Source organism: Parasteatoda tepidariorum, chromosome 8 (assembly GCF_982258835.1).
Source record: "Parasteatoda tepidariorum strain Cologne lab strain chromosome 8, Ptep-v5.0, whole genome shotgun sequence".
NCBI classification, from domain to species: Eukaryota; Metazoa; Arthropoda; class Arachnida; order Araneae; family Theridiidae; genus Parasteatoda; species Parasteatoda tepidariorum.
The window spans coordinates 16,826,046-16,838,678 of record NC_141762.1 but is presented as its reverse complement, the minus strand read 5'-3'; the positions used below and the strand labels follow the sequence as shown (position 1 = coordinate 16,838,678).

At 28.1% G+C, this 12,633-nt stretch overlaps 1 protein-coding gene across 1 annotated transcript in view; it reads right to left on the bottom strand.

Moving 5' to 3' along the window:
• Positions 1 to 6,260, bottom strand: part of LOC107456548 (coronin-6) — a 38,673-nt gene extending 32,413 nt beyond the window's left edge. Inside the window, exon 1 of the mRNA XM_043047311.3 lies at positions 5,855 to 6,260. The gene's annotated coding sequence lies outside the window, so the exon portion shown is untranslated. The remainder of the gene's footprint in view (positions 1 to 5,854) is intronic.
• Positions 6,261 to 12,633: the final 6,373 nt, after the last annotated feature.

The window sequence follows — 12,633 nt, the reverse complement described above, 5'->3', positions numbered from 1 at the left end:
AAAAAGGAAGAAAAAAAAACAAACGTGAAAAAATTGTTTGCCTATAATCGTTCGGGGCTTATATAAATTTAACCATTTACTATTAAACCTACACGAACCGTGATGACATAGTTAAGGTACTGAACTGGTATTGTAAAGCTATGCGTTCTATCCGTGATGCAGGCCTGAGAAGTAAAAGCGGTCTGCGCGCAATGCCATCGTCACATTATGTATCTCAGAAAATTGTAGGACCCAAACTACTATGTCACATATATTATAATTTATAAATAACACAAGTAAAAGGTAAGGTTGACTTAACAAATAATTTTGAAACTAAAAATATCAAATAACCAGGCCTGTGGAGTTAAATTAAAAAAAAATTTGCAAGATTCGGAAAAATTGGCTTGCCTCCGACTAGTGAAAAAAGAGGTACTGAAGATCAGCGATTACCTATTTTTTTCTGGCTATACAACCATAAATGATCGATCTTCTTTTGGCGGAAACCCACGACTTAAATAAATTTCATAAGCAATTGTGAATATATTTATTGATTGAAAATTTAATAATTATAATGAAAATGTTTAAGAAAGGTATGATATATGAAATTTTCTCATCTTATCGTTTTATCAATATTAATCTTAAAGCTGGGTTGTTGTCTTTTTTGTCAGAATGTTGAATATACAGGTCTGGAGCTGCACTTAGTCTAGTTTATAATTTCATTTTAGTAAATGCATAAACTGAAAATGAATGAGCTGAAATATGGTTTTAGTTGAAATAAAAACGGAAAATGGCAAAAAATATAAACGGATAAACATACTTCATTATTTTTATTTGACGGGATATACTTATGCAATTTTTCATAAATGCATATCCTTTTCGTTATTCATTCAATCTATTGTTATAACAGAATACATTTTTTAATTTTACATTTCTCTCTTCACAAACATTTTAATTAAATAATTTCATAAAAATAACGGAAATGTAAAATAAATAATCGAAAATCGTAGCTGATTAAAAATGTCCCACTTCTCGGAAACCTTGAGTTCTGAGTATCATTTGGGCACTGCTGCTGTGATTAAAGAAAGAAAAAACTTTGATCTAGTATTGAATTTAATTAACATTGAATTTATTTAAAAACATTTATTTAAATTAGCATTTATTTAAATCATAACTTATCACAAACTTAATCACATTTGAGTCGATGTTTAAGAAAAGAATTTTTATAACACTTTAGTTAAGACACAAGATGGCAGAAAGTATTCTATGGGAAAAAATGATAAGTTCTGGATTAGGAAAATAAATATAATCAAAAATCAAAGTAATAAAGTTATAATGGCGTTATTTTTTAATGTCAAACGTAACTATAACAGTACTTGACGAGTATGCAGAAATAAAATCTTTATTCTCCAGTGATTTCTTATCAGAGCTATGATACATGTTGAGCAAGCCTAACAAGAATTTTCTTGGGAGTACTTTTTCTTGATAACAGCATTTGGACTGCGAGATAAGATGATTGATACTAAACTGCACAGTTTTTGGCAATCCAGGCTAAATTTTAAAAATTAAGTTTCATTCCAAATACAAATGAAAAATTATTTTTACAATTATAATCTTTTTCCAAAATTAATTTTGAAATTACTAAATTTTTTCTCTAAATTTATACCTTACCTTAGAAAAACTTATTCGAATAAAATAAATTTCTTTATCACTTAAAAAGAACAGAACAAAATAGTTTTTTTTTTCTTTTACCAATGTGAATGTTGTTTGAATATAAATAAATAAACCAAATGTTGTTTCTTTTTCCTTTTTTTTTAAAACCAAAAAAGGGGCAAACAATGTGAATGGTTGTAATTAGAAATGTGAAGAACTCAGGAAATTTGTAATAAGTAGCTTAGGGGAAATTGAGAAAATTAAAAACTTTTCAAATTTAATTATTTATATAGTTACAACTTTCAGTTTTATATTATTAATTATATTAAAAGAAAAAAAAAGAAACTTCGGCTAGTCTGGCATTTGAACCCTATAAAAGTTTAGTTTTATAATACGAAAAATATTCATTAGGTCTATTTTAGAATTTTATAACGATCAACGAAAGACTTTATTTCACTATTATGAATTTTTTTGTTCATATTGAAATTATACACATTAATACGGATGATTTAGAGAAAAAAAATAAAATATTTCAAATAAAACTATTTGCATAAATCTTACACAAGATTAAAGTTTTGAGTAGAGTATAATATAAAAATGAATATAAAAAGATTATAATTTGATTAAAATTTCACATTTAGAATATTAAAATATTGTGAAAGAATTAAAGAACATTAGAATACTGATTTTACCCATGAAACATTTCTTAAACAATGAAATACTACATTAAAGCTTTTGAACTCAGTGACGAAACTAGGGAAGTTTGAAAACCAGTTAAATTTCCAATGTATAGTAAGCTTTTAAAATTCTCCCCTCCAAAAATTCCAATTTATTTCAGCCTTTGAAATGCTACATTGCTCACAGATTTTTATCACTTGGATTTAATATAAATAAAATCGCTAGTTTTCATTTTAAAAGTTTTCAGTTGTATAACTAATTATTCTCTTGTGTAAAATTTAATACAACTTAAACCTATTGATAATTTTCCTACATAACATAAAATCTGTGTCTAGGTTTACAGATTTTTTTGGAAGAAGGGAAGCTTTTTACAAATTTATTTTGCTCAACGGCAGTAGAGTACTTTTCTTACCCTGTATTCTATTTCAGTAGCATCAAAATTGCTCTTCGCAACTTACAATAAATTAATAAAATAAATTTCACTTTTTTCTTATGCAACAACTAAGTAATAAAACCTCCATTTCTTAGCTTATTTGATTGATTTCTGAGGTAAAAAATTACATGAATAGGAAATGAAATTAATTTTGAAAAAAGCTTTTGAAAAAGAAATATAAGATTATGAAATTCATAGCTAGGGCAGATCCTTGCTGTATCTTTTTGAGGAAGGTATTGCATCTCAAATGTTGCTCATGAGAAATTCAAATTTTTACTTATTCTCATCGACACAAGAGCCCAGGGTGGGCCCTGGCCTTCACTTGAACATTTTCACATGCCATTCTTCTTGTAGTCAGATCTTGCCAGTTCAATACCTCTACTGTTTTAAAATCTGTGTCAATGGAGTTAAGCCATCGTAAACTTTTTATCAAATAATAGAAGAAAAAAGCGTTGCTTACTTCACTCTCTGGGAGTTTTTTTTTTTTTTTTTTAATTATTATTATTGTTTTCTGCACATGACTTAGCCTTTAGTACACTCAAAAATTATGAACTATAAAGGTAGATAAGTAATATTTTTACATAAAGTCCAAGACTTAATTATTTAAATAAAATGTAATTTATATTATAGTATTATTTGAAGAATTTGATTGTTTTCTTTTTAAGTTTCAATTTTATCCATTTCATAAAGTTTTATAAAGTTATCCATTTTTTTATAAAGTTACCTATCCATTTTATTATGTTTTAAGAAGAAGTATTTTTTGTTGCGGTAAATATCCATTCTAACTAGGCAATTTTACACATTTCATTTATATTTTGTTTCTGAATATGTGCCTCGTGAACTTTTTATAAAAAGATAAAAATAATAAATTATAACTAACTAAACTAATAAACTTGTATGTTTTCTTATAAATTGAACAATAATTCATTTTACCAGATAGTTAATATTACAATGTGATATTTAAATAGTATTATTATATGCATATTTGAAAGAATCTTATTTCTGAAGATTTTTTAGGTAATACTATTTAAAATTTTACTCAAGTATTTATTTCAGTTATTTTTAACATAAGTATATTTTAACATTTATAAAATGTCTTCGATCCTATTTATTACTTTACATTAAAATTACATGCTTTATGTCAGAAAAGTTAAATATTCTTAAAAAGTTACTAGTCATCTAATAAAAACTGATTTTAATTAAAAAATAAATTCTGCTTTAAATCAAAAATACTGTTTAAATGGGGGGAAAAAATGATTTTTTTTTAAATATAACTTTTTGAAACTTTGAAAAACACAACAAAATGAGATGATAAACTGGATTTATCTTTCTTTTGCCCAAATTCAGTACAATATCCTAAAAATTATCCTACAGGTATTTATCATAATTTTTTGCTGCATTCACTTTAGATTCAGCTCACAAATTCAGCATATATAATTGATTCAGTTAAATAAACTCTCAAATGTTATAAACAATTTCAATTGAATTGTTTCCTTTGTTATGATTTGTGAACCATTAACTGAAGTTAAAATTTAAAATACATTTGCGATTTCTTTTCACTATGCTGGTGGTTCAAAACTAAGATCTAAAAAATGTGTAATACATAAAGTAAATGTGACAGAAAAAAAATGGCTAATGAAAAATAGTTGCACATAAAATGACTAGCCATTCCTTTCATAAATGCTTTGCTAGTGCATGAAACTATTATAGATTCTAAAGACTACAACGATGTTCTTTGTAACGAAAGTATAAGTACTTGTAAATTATCTACCTAAATTTAATATCAAATAAAGAATAAATAAAAATAAAAAATACTTAATAATGTCAACTTGCCCATAGAAATTTTATTTAAGATCTAACTAGTCTTTAAATTGTTCAAATTTTTACAATTGACAATTTGAATCTTCAAATAAATTTTTATTTAAGGAGAAATTTTTAAATGTTACATATAAAATGTATTTAAAATTAAGTTAAATGTAGAGTTTAAAAGTAACCATAGCAATATTATATACTCTATGTTAGCAGATAAAACAATGTTCAAAATTATGTCTGAAACAAAAAAAAATAATAAATAAATAAAGATTACAAGGGTGCAATGTCATCATGGAATCTGCGTTTACAAATAACAGTGTAACAAATATGTGTTCATAAATAACAGTGTAACAAATATGTATTTACAAATAACAGTGTGTAAAATTGTGTTACAAATATCAACCTCTCCTAGTGTTTATTATGAGTTAAGTCATGTGTTTTTATTTTTTACTACAATATAAGTTTCTAGTGTTGTGTTCCAAGTTTTTTTTTTGTTGTTTTTTTTTTTTTTGTTAAGTACAGGTATCTATGTTTCTAACAAAGCAATTTATGTTTAGCTGCAATAGGTAGACAACATAACTGCCTTAATTCCTTTATGTTTCATTGCATTCTATTCTTTTCATACTTAGAGCGACAGTAATCATTATAAAAACATAATTTAAATCATAAACTACTCACATTTCTCAGTAACATTTTAAATATAAAACAGCAATAATGTATCAAGCTTAAAAAAAAAATAAAAAAAAAAAAAAAATAAAAAAAAACTTGAAGAGGAAACGAAATATTATAAAAATAAAACCTTTTATTTTATCTTAGATACATTAACTACAACTAAATTCAAGTATAACTATTTTGGAAATCCTTGAATGGATATGACTAACAAAAATAATTTCTAATGTTTCACGATGCAATTAATTACTTTTTTACAAACAAGCCTTGCTAGAATATAGATAATGAAAAAAAATTTTAAAATTTTTCAATAACATAAAAAAAAAAAAAAAAAATATTAGAACTGACATCATTCGTTATGTTTAACAGCAGTACTTAATTTCACACATTTTTCTTTAACAGATTGAAAAGATTAAACCAAATAAGACATAAGTCTCAAATCGTGAAGACTCAAATAACGTAATAACAAGCAATAACAAAGAGTTTTCTGAAACTCGTCAACAATTATAAAATGCAATAAAACACAAATAGTACTTAACGTGTTTTAAAAATGTATATTATATTCCCTCGTGTACTTAAATGCTACATTTGCTTATTAAAAAAACAATGTCAACTCAAAATAGTTGTACTTACCACTTGTTGAATTGTAAATATTTCCTTTTTTATGTCCTTAAGAGCGTTCTTGCAATTTAAAAAATTATTATTTACCTAAATTTATTACTTTCATAAACAGTGAAGCACGAGTAACACAGACAAAGTAGCGCATGCGTTGTTTAAACTTCGGCACACCCGCGCTGTTTACCATGTAAGGATTACTGAGATAGCAAAGACTCAAAATTAGCATCTATGTATCACATACGTATTAAAATACGTACAGTTTGGCATTTTTCCACAATTTTTTGAAATTCTGTCCAAAAGAAAGATGCAAAGGTCCGAATAATTAGAAGTTCCACTCTGATAAGAAAGTCAGCTTTTGTTTACCATTTTTCTTTTTTCCTAGTATGACCTCATACATATAAAAAAAAATGACAGGTATTCCTGATATTCAATAAGTGAGTCCACATGCAAACTTTTATATTGATTGTTATAATAGTTTTGGTGAAATATCAATTTAATTTAAGAATTCTTAAATTAAATTGTGTAATAAATATCTATAAATGTGTATAACGAAGGTTTTATAATAATTGCTAAATATAGTTTTGTTTTCGAATTAGTACTTTATTAACAGACGACACATAGTAGTCAGTTAACTGGCATACTTTTGCTTAATATTTTTTTTTCAATTACAAAAGCAATTTTAAATGTATATTGAATCAAAATTAAATTCAGAGAAATATTTTAAAAATTAAAAAACAAGCAAGTAAAGAAAGGGGATTTTCGGCGCATCTGTATCAAACTGTTGTGTCAAAATACACGCAATCCCATTTGTTTATTTTTAGAATATGACTTTAGTAAGCAATAAAAATTTAAATTTTAAGGGGTTAAAATTGATATATTTTTTTAAGGGGCAAAGTTAGCCTTTCAGAGAGGTTTGATTGATTGATTGATCTTAGACATATTTCAGGGCCGTTTTTGCTGTATGTGGTTCACGCAACACTGATTGCCATCATCAAAGAATGAGAATCTAATTGGTGAAAATTATATTCCCGCGAAAGATTCGCCAATCAGGTTCTCCTTTTCTGGACTGCTATCGCTTATGCGTGAATCGTATGCAGTAAGAGTAGCCCTTAGCATTACACTAATGTTGCATTGATTGGTTATTGGCAAACGTTGCATAATCAGGTGCAACACTACCAAATATTTGAAGGGAGAGTGGGTGGTCATAGTTATCACATGGCCTCCGTACTTAGCTCCCAAACCATGCGTTGATTTTTTAGCCCCTAAAATCATAGAGAACCTTCAATTCATTAGGCATGATTGAAGAAATCAAGCAACAGAGGTCACGATGGAAAAACATTATTTCCTTCACATCTATTAGGGTCTGTGGCGTAACTACCACTATAATTATTTAATGCAAATTCACTATAAAAGACATGTTAACTTGATTCTATCTTGAGGTACCTTTGGATAGATGAAGGTTGATTTACATAGTCTATAAATGTATACCCTTCATTGTTGACCTCCGGACGTGATAAGAACTTGTCAATATTGATGGATGATCCACATTAAACAGTTGATTTGCTTAAAAATATACTGCTCCAAGGAAGAAAAAAAATCGGTGAAGTAAATAAAGTCTTCTGGTCAATAAAAACAAAAAATATATAATGAGCAAAATTGATATGAATAAACAGCATGAATCAACTAGTGGTTTCCGTCCATCGAATTCTATATCACAGATAAAATTCTGGAACGGGATAATGTGGCGTAACTACCACTATAAATATTGAATACCAATTCACTAGTAAATAAGACACGTTAACTTGATTCTATCTTGAGGTACCTTTTGACAGATAAAAGTTGACAGTCTATAAATGTATAAAAGGGCTAAAAAAACTCAGAAATCTTACTCGTCCCCGGGGACGGCTAACCCAACAATGCACCCGTCCACCTTTGAAACCAACCCGTACGGTAGCTTCTAAATAAATAAAAACTACGCAGCTTTTAAATAAATAAAAATATAATTTTCTCTTATTTATTACAAATATTTATATAAATTGCAAAATGAATTAGTACTAGGATTACATTATATAGTAATAAAAAGAAATACTAGGTTACTAATAGTAACCTAGTATTTCCTTTATGAAATAATTTCTTTCTTTTATGAAATGATTTATTTATTTCATGAAATAATTTAAATGACAAGGTCAAGTTATCAGGAATGTCAATTTATCTGGAGGTACTGCGTTTTTTAAATGAATCAAATATGACGTTTCCCAGTTCCACAATCAACCTAATGATTTACAGAGGTTTCTGTTAATTCCTTCGTCCAAAATGCACATGCACATCAGAGCAACTTTTCTTTTGTTACCGTACGTGATCATGCGCATTTGATCTGACGCGAAGTAATTAACGGGATTTCTAGATTAGAGGGTCATTTTAGAAGTGAGGCACTAAACTCTTGTTAGATAACAAAAATTTTAAATGTATCACGAACATTAACGGGAAAATGGCCGTATGCGTGGACGTCGGATTCGAGAAATTCGCTGTCCGCGGGGAATTTTTGACCGCCGAGGACAGGCAGTTTCTCGAGCCCTGATGTATACCTTTCAAGTCTTGGATGCAATGAGAATGTCTACTTGCCATAGGTCATACGGGAGGAGGAATTAAGTTCATCACGAAGACGAGTTTATCTCCATCAACAGTTTGCTTAATCCAATGGACATGATGGGAATAGGCAACAGGTGGTGTAGAGCATAACTCTCTAATTATCTAGAGCAATACTTGGCATGCTTTCACCATTAGCGTGTTGAGAGTCATAGAAGAAGAAAGTATAGTCTGTCTAAGCTAAGACCTCCTCCCGCCACAAAGTCTGAGGCCGTCTGGTGCTATGGAAACAAGAATGGCACATTTTAAGGAGGGTAGCTTCACTCTAAAACTAACACAATAGACCGAAGAGATTCCCTTTCTCTCTAGTCATACCTCGTTACCATAGTCACCGCCATTGGTCCAGACGAATGTCTGGAGGAGTTCTTATTTTAGACAAACTATACGTTAGTTTCTATCTAGATTTCCAAATAAAATAATAGTTTTAAGTTAGGAAACTACATGAAATTGAAAACTACTTTCAACATAGTTCAAAAATAAAGCATCGTGGAAATTAAAAAAAAATGCTTTTGAAAATTAAATACGAAACATTTTAAGAAAGGGGGAAATACCATAGTACATTCCTATACAACTGAAACAAGGAGAAGGAAGGGTCCAGACATAGAATCGGTCTTCTTCCCGGATGGCGTATTCGATCGTTGCGATTGCGAATAAATTTCATGATTGTTATAATGATATTATTACAGATAATTAATAATACTTTTATTATAGATATGTTATGTAAAATTTAAAAAATAAATCATACATCTCAGCTGAATTACTTCCCGAATGACTTGCACCCCTTGAATTGGTTTTGTTATGCGGCCCCTTAAGTTTAATGAAAAAATAACATATTTAGTATAATTTTTATTTAAAAAAAAAGTTTATGTAAAGAAAATGGACCCGCGGTCACTCAGAGGAATGAGCATTTGCTTCCTAATGATGTGACCAGGTTTGAAACCCAATAATGTAACGCAAATGCATGTTAGTTCTATCAAAAAGTTCTCAAAGAAAACTAATTTGCCCCAATGTCTGATCCAGGAGCTCCCTTGTCTTCCGTGTTGGGTCCAAACTTACAAGGCAACAGAGTTGAACATAGTCGTAAACTCAGAATTGGGTAGGCTGCTCAACGCTGGTTACAAAATAAAAAGTTGTTGATAAAATATTTTTCAAACCTTAATATAAAAGCTTATCTTTACCAGTTTGTAATTTTTAAACCATCATTAAATAGTACCTAATTTTATAAGCACTCAAGATAATGAACATTTAACTAACTGTATAATAAATTTAGCTATCATGTGTGATTAATCTTAAATTTAATTAATATTAGCATAATTTAATTAATTGAAAACAGGGGGTGCGTAGCCACTATTTTTCACAAAAAATAAGCACCTTTTAAGCATTAAAAAATATTTTTAAGCCCAATAAAAAAATTTTATATATAGGATAAACAAAACTTAAAATTTTCTGCTTATTGCAAAAAGTTTTTCATACATACATTAACAAAATGCAAATTAATTATCTAAGACTTTTACATGATCATGATAAAATAACTAGTTTCTGATAAAGAATATTTCTTAATTATTGAGTGGCTCATTCTATTTTTTAAATTGATTATTACTTTACTTACGTAAAAAAAAAATCCAAATTTATAATTAATTTAACTAATATTTAAAAAGGTTATTGAGTGCATTTTTTAGATAAAAGTTACTTATAAAAGCATATTCAACAAAATATTAACAAGATTAATTGTGAGCCCAACTCAAAAATCCTGAAAATTTCTTGAATAAAATCATTAATGGCATATTTCAAAAAATGAATGTCTTTATAAATTTAAATTATTGATATTTTCACAACATGAAATTCTAAATAAATTACATGCAGCGTAATTTAAATTAATAATTATGTATAAAAGTTTACTTATATCTCTAATCACATTGTTTATTCTACCAGAAAAAATAATTACAAATGAAAAAGATGCCAAGTATAAATTCTAGTTCTAATATTTTTACATAAAATAAATAAGAATTTTTATACATAAATGTAATCGATGATTTCTTGAAATTTCTGGACCTTGGATTTCCGGATCGCGTTTAATCTGAATTTTTTCTGGAGCACAATCATCTCCGTTAATAATACTGATCATACCTAATTTATAAAGATATGTAAAGAATTAAGCAAACTGAGAAAGCTCTAATGCATTCATATTACAAATGTAAATTAGTGAATGGTCCCTAATCAATGGATGGTATTTTCTACACTAGGGGACTGCCTAAATTTCCGGGTTACTGTTTCAGTTGTATTTTAAAGCCATTTGGCATCATTGTGTTTTGAGATTATTGCAAACAATGTATTTGATTACTTATTACTTATGTTTACAATGCTAACAATACTTGTGTTTACAATACTAAAAGTGTTAACACTAACGTAAGATGGTGCACAGCTTGCAACACGAACAAACAGTAATAAACAAATGGAAAGAGGCCAAATCAAGACTGCCAAAAAAGCGAGTTATTCAAAATCTAGCAACCATATCACCTTTTTAAATAATAAATAACAAAATAACTAAAACACATTTTCACTCCAAACTCCCCAGAATTACATAATAACATTAATATCTTATGAAAGACGGCAGATTTGAGCTCAGAAATTATCTAATTTATTTCTTTTATTGAAAACAAAATTATCCGTTTGAAAACATCGCCTATCAGAATAACATGTAGTAAGCAGTTGCAAACTTTTTAACCGGAACTAGAGTAGGTCCCGAGCTCGAGATTGTTTACATTCCTATTGAAAACACCATCCATATTTATTAAAATTGTTACAGTATTTCTTTAATGAAAAGTCAAATGATTTTGAAATGTAAATACAATGAGCATTGAAGTTAACATTTTAGTCAGAAGTAAAGTATGGTCTCTACGCTCATAATATCTGAGATAATTGAATTTTCTTATTTAAATTGTTTCCCTAAATATTTTGTTAAAATCAAATCATTAAGAAATGAATTAAAGTTTTTTAGAATGACAAATCTGAAAAACATAAAATTTTTTGCTGTATTTAAAATAGCGAAAGCCCCTCAATTCATACTTATATAAAATCCTGCCTCCAGAAGTTATTCAGTTTTTTCATAAAACAACTTAAGAGTACTGAAAATTTTAAAAGTAATAATACAATAATAGAAAATAATAAGTAAAAAAAAAATTAAAATTTATTAAGTAATATAAAATTTTTCTTTATACAATTAGTGGAGGGTTCTTCAAGTAAAAAATCTTCCGATTAAAAATCTCAATTAATTCTTATCTTTATAAAATGGAATAAATAAAAGACAAGGATACTGTGAGGAAATATAGCTTTGTGATTCTTTAGTGCTCTTTGAGCCCTCATAATATGTTAATAATGAATAATTCTCAAGTCAAGTGCAAGGATTATGGTACTTATCTATAAATAGAAGAGCGTGAGAAGGCCACTAGCTTGCCAGTGATACAGAAAGATGAAATTAACAAGAGAAATTAAAGTTTCATTTGCAATTAGGGAAAATGAATTTTTGACATTGTTTAGCGATCAGCAAAATTTTTGGTTTGATTCCAGGGGGTGGAAAATGAGAATTTCTTGAAAATTGCAACATAGTTGCACACTAGAGTGCAAGCCCTTCCCGCCGGATTCAGCTCAGAATATGCACATGCGAACCCGCAAGTATTTCATCAAACGTGTAAATGAAGTGCTTTTATACGTTAAGGACCGATGGTACGCCGAAATGGATTGTGAAAAAACGTTGAATAGAACAATGTGAAGTCCATGCTTATTGCAACATTCCTGGCGAAAATTGACATGATAAAAAAAATCTCTCATTTTCAAAAAGTGGAAATTAAGCATTTTTTAAAAACACTCAATGAACAATGCACCTCAAAAGGCTTTTAACAAACGAAAATAAAGCCCTTTTAAAAAATGCTACACACCCTGTAAACAATATTAAGCAACTTTTGAATTTTCAAATTTATATTTTTAATAAAAATGCAGCATATAAACCTAGCCATTAGATTAGATGTGATAAAATGTGTTCATCAGAATGACTGCAACTTGATTAAAAGAAACCAATTCTTTGCACAAATTCTTTATAAATAATAAAATTTTAACATGTGTCTCTAAACCTATAAGAAATAGCAAGTAGA